Genomic DNA, 10,494 nt, shown 5'->3' with positions numbered 1-10,494 from the left:
TAAGAATTTATGACCTTCCTTTCAGAACTGAACCGTGGCCTTACACATGCAAATCTCAACCCTGCACAACATACCGCATATACCATGCCATCCCATGATAAATATGCGAACTTCATAATCCACCCCGAGTCACAAGCAACTACATACTCAACTAGATAAGACCTTTCCATTTGATCTCATCTAGGAGAAGATTACTATATATCACATGTTTCTCACGCCAATAGAAGATATACCTCTCTAACCGTGGTAGAAACCATCAAGAACTCTCCGAATCCCATTTGCTCAAAACCCAACCGTCAGGACTAAATCCTTCTAACCCAACCAAGCTACGCAGGTCACCAAAACTCAAGAGCATTTCCACGAAAGAACGATAGAAACGCATTACCTCATAAATACCCAAAGAATTAATTATACCCATTACTATGCCGATCCAACCTATTACCAAGCTGTCATATCTATCCGAGTTCCTTCTGAATTGAATTCAAATTGATACTTCTCCTCGCCATAATACCTCAGTCCTCAACCCAAACTCCCCACACGAGACTCTAACATAAACCACACTACCCTAAGGTCATAGGCTGCTGAATGCTCTCTTAAGCACCCCAAAAGTAAAATAACCAAGATACCCACTCCGGAAAGACCTTCTATGGATTTCAAGTTGTTCATCTTACTTTCCTAATACTAAAATGTAGAATCCACAATGATGTAGAAATACTATGAGCCTCGACACTGTCCAATGTAACTCTTAGCTTCTAGCCACATACAAACCCGCAAAAATTCTCAATTGGCACATATAAATCTTGAATTCATTAGAACCATTCTCGAGAGTTATCCACTCTGCTCAAATCTCAATTAGACTGATCAAACGGGCCGATCGACCTGTGCCCCATTAGCACTCCAACACCCAAGGATGTAACCCACCTTAATGCAACCAGATAAATTTCTGTTGCACGCGTATTACATCCTTCACCAATAACAACTCAAATCATTCCATGATTCTCGTATACTCATAAAACCTAATACAACTGGTATCCATAAATTCCCTTTACTCGAGTCATCCTTGATCTCAACCTCTGCAAGTTATAACTGATTCACCAGTATACCTCAAACTGAAACTAATACGACACTTAGTCGTGCAATTAACTTATCAATAGCAGACTCCCACACTTGGCTCAAAGCCATAGATAAAAACACACAAAAACTCACAATTCCCATACTCTATTACTGCCATAATACCATAGTGAGATTAAACTATATCCTTCATAAGCTCGTGCAACACAAACCATCTAGTACTTCAAATCAACTACAAATCTCGCATTCACCCTCGTATTAGTCAAGCCCACTCTCATAAGCGATCCAAACTCAAGTTGCAACACATGTATTTCACTAGTAAAAAAGGACTTCCAACAAACAACATAGGGATCACACGCCCTCAGGATACCCCGTAGGAGATAACCTACCTATTTCGCCTCAAACTAACATCTATTCATACCCTTCAACCATCATAAACATCACACAATCACTTAATCTTCTTGAGTCTGAACGCATATCACGAAATGAAATCTATTTCACTCCCTAACTAACCAACATGAACGGATCCTTCAATACATCAATAACTTGGGGCTATTCATCAAATCAAGATGGAAATCAAGCACCAAATTGTTTTTTCTACCCCCTCTTCTCGTCACATTCAAATCATATGAACACATCTCGCAGTCACATCATACTCATCACGTAGCCATCCAGCCATCACTTCCACTAATAGGGACATTACCGAACATATAAATCCAAAAGCACGCACTCACACAATCAACACCTCAGTGCTCAAGCTACATGCAAATCCCGGCCCCGAGTCTACCAGACTGGCCCAACATCAACACAAAAATCACATATCGCCTCTTGTTCAGGGAATCACAAGCCGTCGATGCACAACTGATATCGAGCGCTCATACGTGCATACGAACGCGTGGAAGGAATTTCCAGAGTTATATTTCAAGCTGAATCAATGTCGCATGATAAGAATTCAAGAATGTGGGATTTCCTAAAGGTTCTACAGCCTCTCGAAGATAAGTATAGATGTCTCCGCACCGATCTGTGAGACTCTACTAAACCTGCTCATGAGTCGTGAGACCCAAGTAACCTAGACTCTGATACCAACTTGTCACGACCCAAAACTAACCCTATCGTGATAGCGCCTAACGTGGTACTAGGAAAGCCTACACACTACCAAAACCAATCAATATTTTCATTTTTAAGACAAAACCAAAGCTATTTAACAATAAACCTGCATAAGGAGCTTAAATCAAAATAATAGTGCGGAAAGAAAGCCCGACATCGGGGTATCACTAGTCATGAGCATCTACAACAACCGTATGACAATAAAGAGTAACATCGCTTGGAAATAACTTAATACAACTAAGGGAGGATAAGGAGGGAGAAAAGTAGGGTTGCAATTGGCAGGCAGCTACCTTACTAACTCCGATGGACTTGCTACTGAGAAATCAATACCCGCTATTGGGTTCAGAAATACCTGGTTCTGCACACAAGTTGCAGGGAGTAATGTGAGTATGCCAACTCAGTAAGTAATAAAATTAAATAGAGATTGAGCAGCAGTGACGAGCAAAAAAACATATATAGTTCATATCATGAAATCTTAGTAAAATATAGCAGGTTTTTAAAATCAGAGTTTTGAATAAACTTAGCTCATTTAAATCCATTTTCAGTAAAATATTTAAAATATCTTTCAACAGTTTTCAACGAGGTGATGAAATAGTGAGTAAAAATGATGAAAACATAAACAACCCCTCAGGCAAAACTCACTCGTATACAGCCCCTTGGGCAACATAAATCAAGAACAACCTCTCGGTGAACATCACTCGTGAACAACCCCTCAAGAAAACATGAATCATAAATAGCCCCTATGGCAAACCTCACAGTCACTCATATATAGCCTCTCGGGCATTACCTCACAATCGCTCGTAAAATCCCCTCGGGCACAACATGAATCAAGAACAGCCCCTCGGGCAAAGCATCATATCACTAACTCAAGGTACCCGCACTCACTAGGGGTGTACAAACTCTGGAGGGGCTCCTACATCCCAACCGCTATATCAAGCCACCTCGTGGCATAAATCAATCAGGCTCTCGGTCTCATAACAAGACACCTCGTGGCATAAATCAATAAGGCTCGGTGCAGAACACACCTCCATGTTGGGACTACAAATGAACCCCAAATCAGCTCTGGTCCCCCAAGATAGATAAATAACCCTTTTAAAGTCTACAATGACCGAATCACAACATATAGTAACCTCTGACTAACCTTGTCTACTTTTTACGATCCACCACCATGAAACAATCTACTCACGAGAACTCCCAGTCTCTAAATCCATAGAATATACGAATCACCATCTCTGATCTCAACTCCACCACCTGCATGCCCACACTTCTCCAATTATACAGTCACCCCACGAGGAATACTTCTAAAAATTCTTCTGTGTCACAATGCAAAATTTGAACTCCAGCAGTCGATCAAACATGAGAGTGCCACAATACCATTGAAGTATCCATAACTCCCACACATCGCCCTTTCTGAATGTATACTCTAATCAAGCCATACCAGTTAGTATTATCATTTACCTAGTCATCAGAAACTATCCATGTTTCCTAAGAATTTATGACCTTACTTTCAGAACCGAATCGTGGCCTTACACAACATACCGCATATACCATGCCATCCCATGATAAATATAAGAACTTCATAATCCACTCCGAATAACAAGTAACTACGTACTCAACTAGCCAAGAACTTTCCATTTGATCTTATCTAGGAGAAGATTACTATATATCACATGCTCCTCACACCAGTAGAATATATACCTCTCTAACCGTGGTAGAAACCATCAAGAACTCTCTGAATTCCATTTGCTCAAAACCCAATCGTTAGGATTGAATCCTTCTAACACAACCAAGCTATGCAGGTGACCAAAACTTAAGAGCATTTCCACAAAATACATGTAGAAACTCATTACCTCATAAACACCCAAAGAATTAATCATACCCATTACTTTGTCGATCCAACCTACTACCAAGCTGTCCTATCTATCCGAGTTCCTTCTGAATTGAATTCAAATTGATACTTCCCCTCACCATAATACCTCAATCCTCAACCCAGACTCTCCACACGAGACTCTAACATAAACCACACTACCTTAAGGCTCATAAGCCGCTGAATGCTCTCTTAAGCACCCCAAAAGTACCACAAATGAGATACCCACTCCGAAGAGACTTTCTATGAATTTCAAGTTGTTCATCTTACTTTCCTGATACTAAAATGTAGAATCCAAAACGATGTAGAAATACAACAAGCCTTAACACCGTCCAATGTAACTTTCAGCTTCTAGCCACATACAAACCCACAAAAGTTCTCAATTGGCACATATAAATCTTGAATTCATTAGAACCATTCTCGAGAGTTATCCACTCTACTCAAATCTCAATTATATTGATCAAACGGGCCGATCGACCTGTGCCCCATTAGCACTCTAACACCCAAGGATGTAACCCCACCTTAATGCAACCAGATAAATTTCTGCTCCACGCGCATTACATCCTTCACCAATAACAAGTCAAATCATTCCATGATTCTCATATACTCATAAAACCTAATACAACTCGTATCTATAAATTCCCTTTATTCGAGTCATCCTTGATCTCAACCTCTGCAAGTAATAACTGATTCACCAGTATACCTCAAACTGAAAATAATACGACACTTAGACGCGCAATTAACTTATTAATAGCAGACTCCCCCGCTTGGCTCAAAGCCATAGATCAAAACACATGAAAACTCACAATTCCCATACTCTATTACTGCCATAATACCATAGTGAGATTAAACTAAATCCTTCATAAGCTCATGCAACATAAACCATCTAGTACTTCAAATCATTTGCTAATCTTGCATTCACCCTCGTAATAGTCAAGCCCACTCTCATAAGCAATCCAAACTCAAGTTGCAACACACATATTTCACTGGTAAAAGAGGACTTCCAACAAACAACATAGGGATTACACGCCCTCAGGACACCCCGCAGGAGATAACTACCCTACTTCGCCTCAAACTAACATCTGTTCATACCCTTCAATTTTCATAAACATCACGCAATTACTTAATCTTCCTGAGTGTGAACTCATATTACGACATGAAATCTACTTCATTCCCTAACTAAACAACATGAAAGGATCCTTCAACACACCCATAACTCGGGGCTATTCATCAAATCAAGATGGAAATAAAGCACCAAATAGTTCTTTCTACCCTCAAGCAGACCCTTCTAGTCACATTCAAATTATATGAACACATCTCGCAGTCACATCATACTCATCATGAAGCCATCCAGCCATCATTTCCACTAATAGGGACATTACAGAACATATAAATTCAAAAGCACACGCTCACATAATCAACACCTCAGTGCTCAAGCTACAAGCAAAGCCCGACCCTGTGTCCTCCAGACTAGCCCAACATGAACACATTGAAATCACATCTCGCCTCTCGTTCAGGGAATCACAAGCTGTCGATGCACAACTGATATCGAGCGCTCATGCGCGTATACGAACGTATGGAAGGAATTTCAAGAGTTACATTTCAAGCTAAATCAATGTCGCATGATGAGAATTCAAGAATGTGGGATTTTCTAAAGGTTCTGCAACCTCTCAAAGATAAGTACAAACATCGCTGCATCGATCTGCGAGACTCTACTAAACCTGTTGATGAGTCGTGAGACCTATGTAACCTAGGCTCTGATATCAACTTGTCACAATCCAAAACTAACCCTATCGTGATGGCGTCTAACGTGGTACTAAGAAAGCCGACACACTACCAAAACCAATCAATATTTTCTTTTTTAAGACAAAACCATAGCTATTTAACAATAAACCTACATAAGGAGGCCCAATAGATCCAAATATATCAGACCAGCAATTCTCCAATTACATCTGAAGTCAGTGACCTTCAGCACTGTAGAGTCCCATCCTCTTGCAGCTGTGCTTTCCAAACTTTGGCAACTTTGGCACACAAAAATATCTTCAGCAGTCCACACAAGAACCTGCAGTCAGGTGCCAAAGAACATACAGCAACAACAGTTACAGAAAATTCAGAATTTACTGCAAATTCAGGATGCAGCATTGTGCTGACAACCAATCATCCCAATCTCTCTGACACCACAATCCACCACTGTTACACACTAGATAGGAGTGATTATGTAAATCATCCATTAGAGCCCCATGCTAACAAAAGAAACAACCTCACAATTCACCTCAGCACACACAAGAACCTGAGAGTAATTGTTAAGCAACAATCCAATATGCCCTCATTTCCTACAACTCATGTACACTCTCTCAGCAGAAGAAACAACAATACCACTGGCTGCAGTCTCCACAAGAACCTGCAACCAGAGACACCACTTCCCTCATATCTAGACACAGTTCCAGAACCCACAAGAACCTGGAAAATGAGCTCTTTTTCACTGACAAGTTTGCTAATTTTTTGCAGGTACCTGGAGATGGCTTGGTCAATTGTGGCACTTTCAGTTAGTGGTATTAGCATCCTAGATGCTCATTCTACTGAAAGTGCACCAATTTCTCCAAGCCTCTCAACTCATCCTCTCACAAGCACATCAGATTTTCAGCTCCTAGATGGAAATCCTAGCCAACAACACATCCATGAGGTCATCAGTACTCAGTCCACAACAGCCAAAACAGTGCAGCCTGGGTCTTTTCAAGTCAATCACCTTCAGGAGATACATCCTTTTGTAGAATTCCTGCTACAACTCTAACAACAACAACATGCCTGCTGTTCAATTCTCAAGCAACTGTCCAGTAGGGATTCAGACATAACCATCATGCTACTTACCAGTCCTTAGTAGCAAATACTATCTCTTGGCAATAATGTTCTCAGAAGCAATAACCATGCTGCAAGTCATACAGCCTTTTGGACAAGTGAAGCAAGCCAACGCTCACTCCTTTTTGTCACCATCAAGAAGCAGGAAATCCTCAGCCCAATAAAAGGGGACTTTTTGATAGCCATCTTCAACCTAGATTTCTTTGCACTCAATGCCAAAGCAAGGTTGAAGATGGCCCTTTCCAGCACCACATGTTTTTTGTCATACTCTCTAGGGAATTTCTACACTTTCATTAGATGTAGAATTGTCGGTATATGGAAGATGATCCTCCAACTCATCTATTTGGTAGATTTAAGATCATATGTGCTCTTTTGTATAGTTGACCTAGGTTTACTTCAGCTTGATTTTGTATACCCAATTACCTATCATATGTGGATACGTAATTGGAGCATCCTTATAGGTCTAACCCTTCATAGTGTACAAGATCCATTTGGTTGTCAACTTTGGACAAGCAAATTCCCTTTCATCTTACTTCTGGAGGTTAGGTTTATGTCCCCCTCCAGTTTTGTACTTTATGTTATATATATGAAAATCAACACCAGGCACTGTGCCTAGTGGACTTTGTTAAAGAAAAATAAAATAAAAAACAATAGTGCGGAAAGAAAGCCTGATATCGGGGTGTCACTAGTCATGAGCATCTACTATAACTGTCTGCCAAAATAAAGACTAACATAGCCTGGAAATAACTTAATAACCCTAAGCGAGGATAAGGAGGGAGAAAAGCTGGGCTGCAATTGCCAGACAACTACCTTACTAACTCCGACGGACCTGTCACTGAGTAATCAATACCTGCTACTGGGTTCAAAATACTTGGATCTACACACAAGGTGCAGGGAGTAATGTGAGTACACCAACTCAGTAAGTAATAAAAGTAAATAGAGAATGAGCAGCAATGACGAGCAATAAAACATATACAGTTCATATCATAAAATCTCAGTAAAATACAACAGGCTTTTAAAATCAGGGTTTTGAATCAACTCAGCTAATTTAAATCCAGTTTCAGTAAAACCATTTAAAACATCTTTCAAGAGTTTTCAATGAAGTGATGAAACAATGTGTAAAAATGATGAAAACATAAATAACCCCTCAGGCAAAACTCACTCGTATACAACCCCTCGGGCAACATAAATCAAGAACAACCCCTCAGCGAACATCACTCGTGAACAGCCCCTCAGGCAAACATGAATCATAAATAGCCCCTCGGGTAAATCTCACAGTCACTCATAAACAATCCCTCGAACATTACCTCATAATCGCTCGTAAATAGCTCATCAGGCACAACATGAATCAAGAACATCCCCACGGGCAAAACATCATATCAATAACTCAGGGTACCCGCGCTCACTGGGGTTGTACAGACTCCGAAGGGGCTCTTACAACCTAAGCGCTATAACAAGCCATCTCGTGACATAAATCAATCAGGCCCTCGTCCTCATAACAAGCCACCTCGTGGTATAAATCAATCAGGCCCGCGGCCTCACAAAAATCATGAATCAATAATAATATGATGTTGCGTGCAACCCAATCCCATAATATCCTCACAACACAAGACCTCGGCTTCACTCAGTTAGAAACCTCTCAAGCCACTCGAGCTATCAGTAAAACAGTGTGCTCAGCCCAAAATATCATTTTATGCATCAAAACGGAGTAATAAAGACTGAGTTATGAAATCAGTAAACACAGCATGACTGAGTATAGATCTTAAATAAAATAAAACAGTGATAGGATAATAAGAAAAAGCCCCTAAGGGTCCAAACAGCTCTGACACAAGGCCCAAATATGGCATTCAACCCAATTTATAGGAAATTCTTTCTAAAACACATAAGTATCATATAATTTAAGTCAAATACGCAACTTTATAGTTGCTACGGGACCGACCAAGTCACAATCCCAACGGTGCACGTCCACACGCCCGTCACCTAGCATGTGAGTCACCTCAAAATAGTAAAGCAATGTGAAATCCGGGGTTTCATACCCTCAGGACAAGATTTACAATCATTACTTACCTCAAACAAGCCAATTCAATACCAAGCAAGCCAAGTGATGCTCCAAAAATGCCATCTCGCGTGTTGCGACCTCCGAACGGCTCGAAACTAACCAAAAACAACTCAAATACATCAAACAATGCTAAACAACCAATCCCAATCATAAAAGATCGATTCTTGAATCAACAGTCCAAAATCGGCCAAAAAGTCCAACCCGGGCCCGCATCTTGGAACCCGACAAAACCCATAAAATCCGACAACCCATTCAAATATGAGTCCAACCATACTAGTTTCATCCAATTCCGACTCCGAATCGATGTTTGAAACTTAAAAATTCACTTTATGAAACTTTAGGCAAAAACTCCCAAATTTCACTTTGAAATCATCAATCAAATGCCAAAAACAGAGGTGGATTCATGAAATATAAACAAAACCAAGTAGAGAACACTTACCCCGATATATATGGTGAAAATTGCCTCCAACATAGCCCAAATCCAAGCTTCCCAACTCAAAATATGATCAGATGAACAAACTCTTATTTTATATATTTTTCTGCCAGCTATTCTACCTCGATTCTCGTGCCTAATGATCCCTAAACTTGCTTCTGATGCCTCCAATGGATTCCTTGTGAAAGTTTAGTGAAGTTAGGCTCTCTAATCACTACATTTGACCTTATAATGAAGGAGATATGTTGGTTTCAATATTTGAAAATATTACAGATTTTTAAATACGAATTCAGTGACAATTTCGTAATTAATCTGACAAATCTGACAACCCAATTCTTAGTAAAATGACCATAAAATCCTCATACGATGTTCAAATTTGACGATTCTTTTTTATATGGCTCCGTAATTACGATACGGATCTAATGCTTCAATAAAAACAGAAATCGGAGCTTATGCGCTTAATATAGTACCATTTATGCTTGAAAAACGACGTCGAAACATAAAAAACGAGCGCAACACAACCCAAACATATTCGAAACTCACCCGAACTCCTCGGGACCCTGTTCGAACATACCAAAAAGTCTCATATCATAATACGAACTTACTTGAGGCCTCAAAATACACATAACAACATTGAAACGACGAATCACACCTCAATTTGAAATCAATAAACTTGAAACTTCAAATTGCCACAACCGATGCCGAAACCTATCAAATCATGTCCGATTGACCTTAAATTTTGCACACAAGTCACATTTGACATTATGGACCTGCTCCAACTTCCATAATCGGAATCCGACTCTGATATCAAAAAATTCACTCCTGGTCAAATTTACCAAAATTCCAACTTTCGCTATTTCAAGCCAAATTCTACTACGTACACCCAAATCATAATTCGGACGCGCTCCTAAGTCCAAAATTACCCAACGAAGCTAACAGAACCATCATAAATCCAATCCAAGGTCAAATTCTAAAAAATCAAAATTTCATCAAACCTTTCAAATTTAAAGTTTCTAGCTGAGAATCATTCTTCCAAATTAATTCCGAATAACCTGAAAACCAAAACAGATAATTCACATAAGTCATAATACTTCCTACGGA

Source organism: Nicotiana tabacum, chromosome 7 (assembly GCF_000715075.1).
Source record: "Nicotiana tabacum cultivar K326 chromosome 7, ASM71507v2, whole genome shotgun sequence".
Classification (NCBI taxonomy): Eukaryota; Viridiplantae; Streptophyta; class Magnoliopsida; order Solanales; family Solanaceae; genus Nicotiana; species Nicotiana tabacum.
This window is presented reverse-complemented; position numbering follows the sequence as displayed.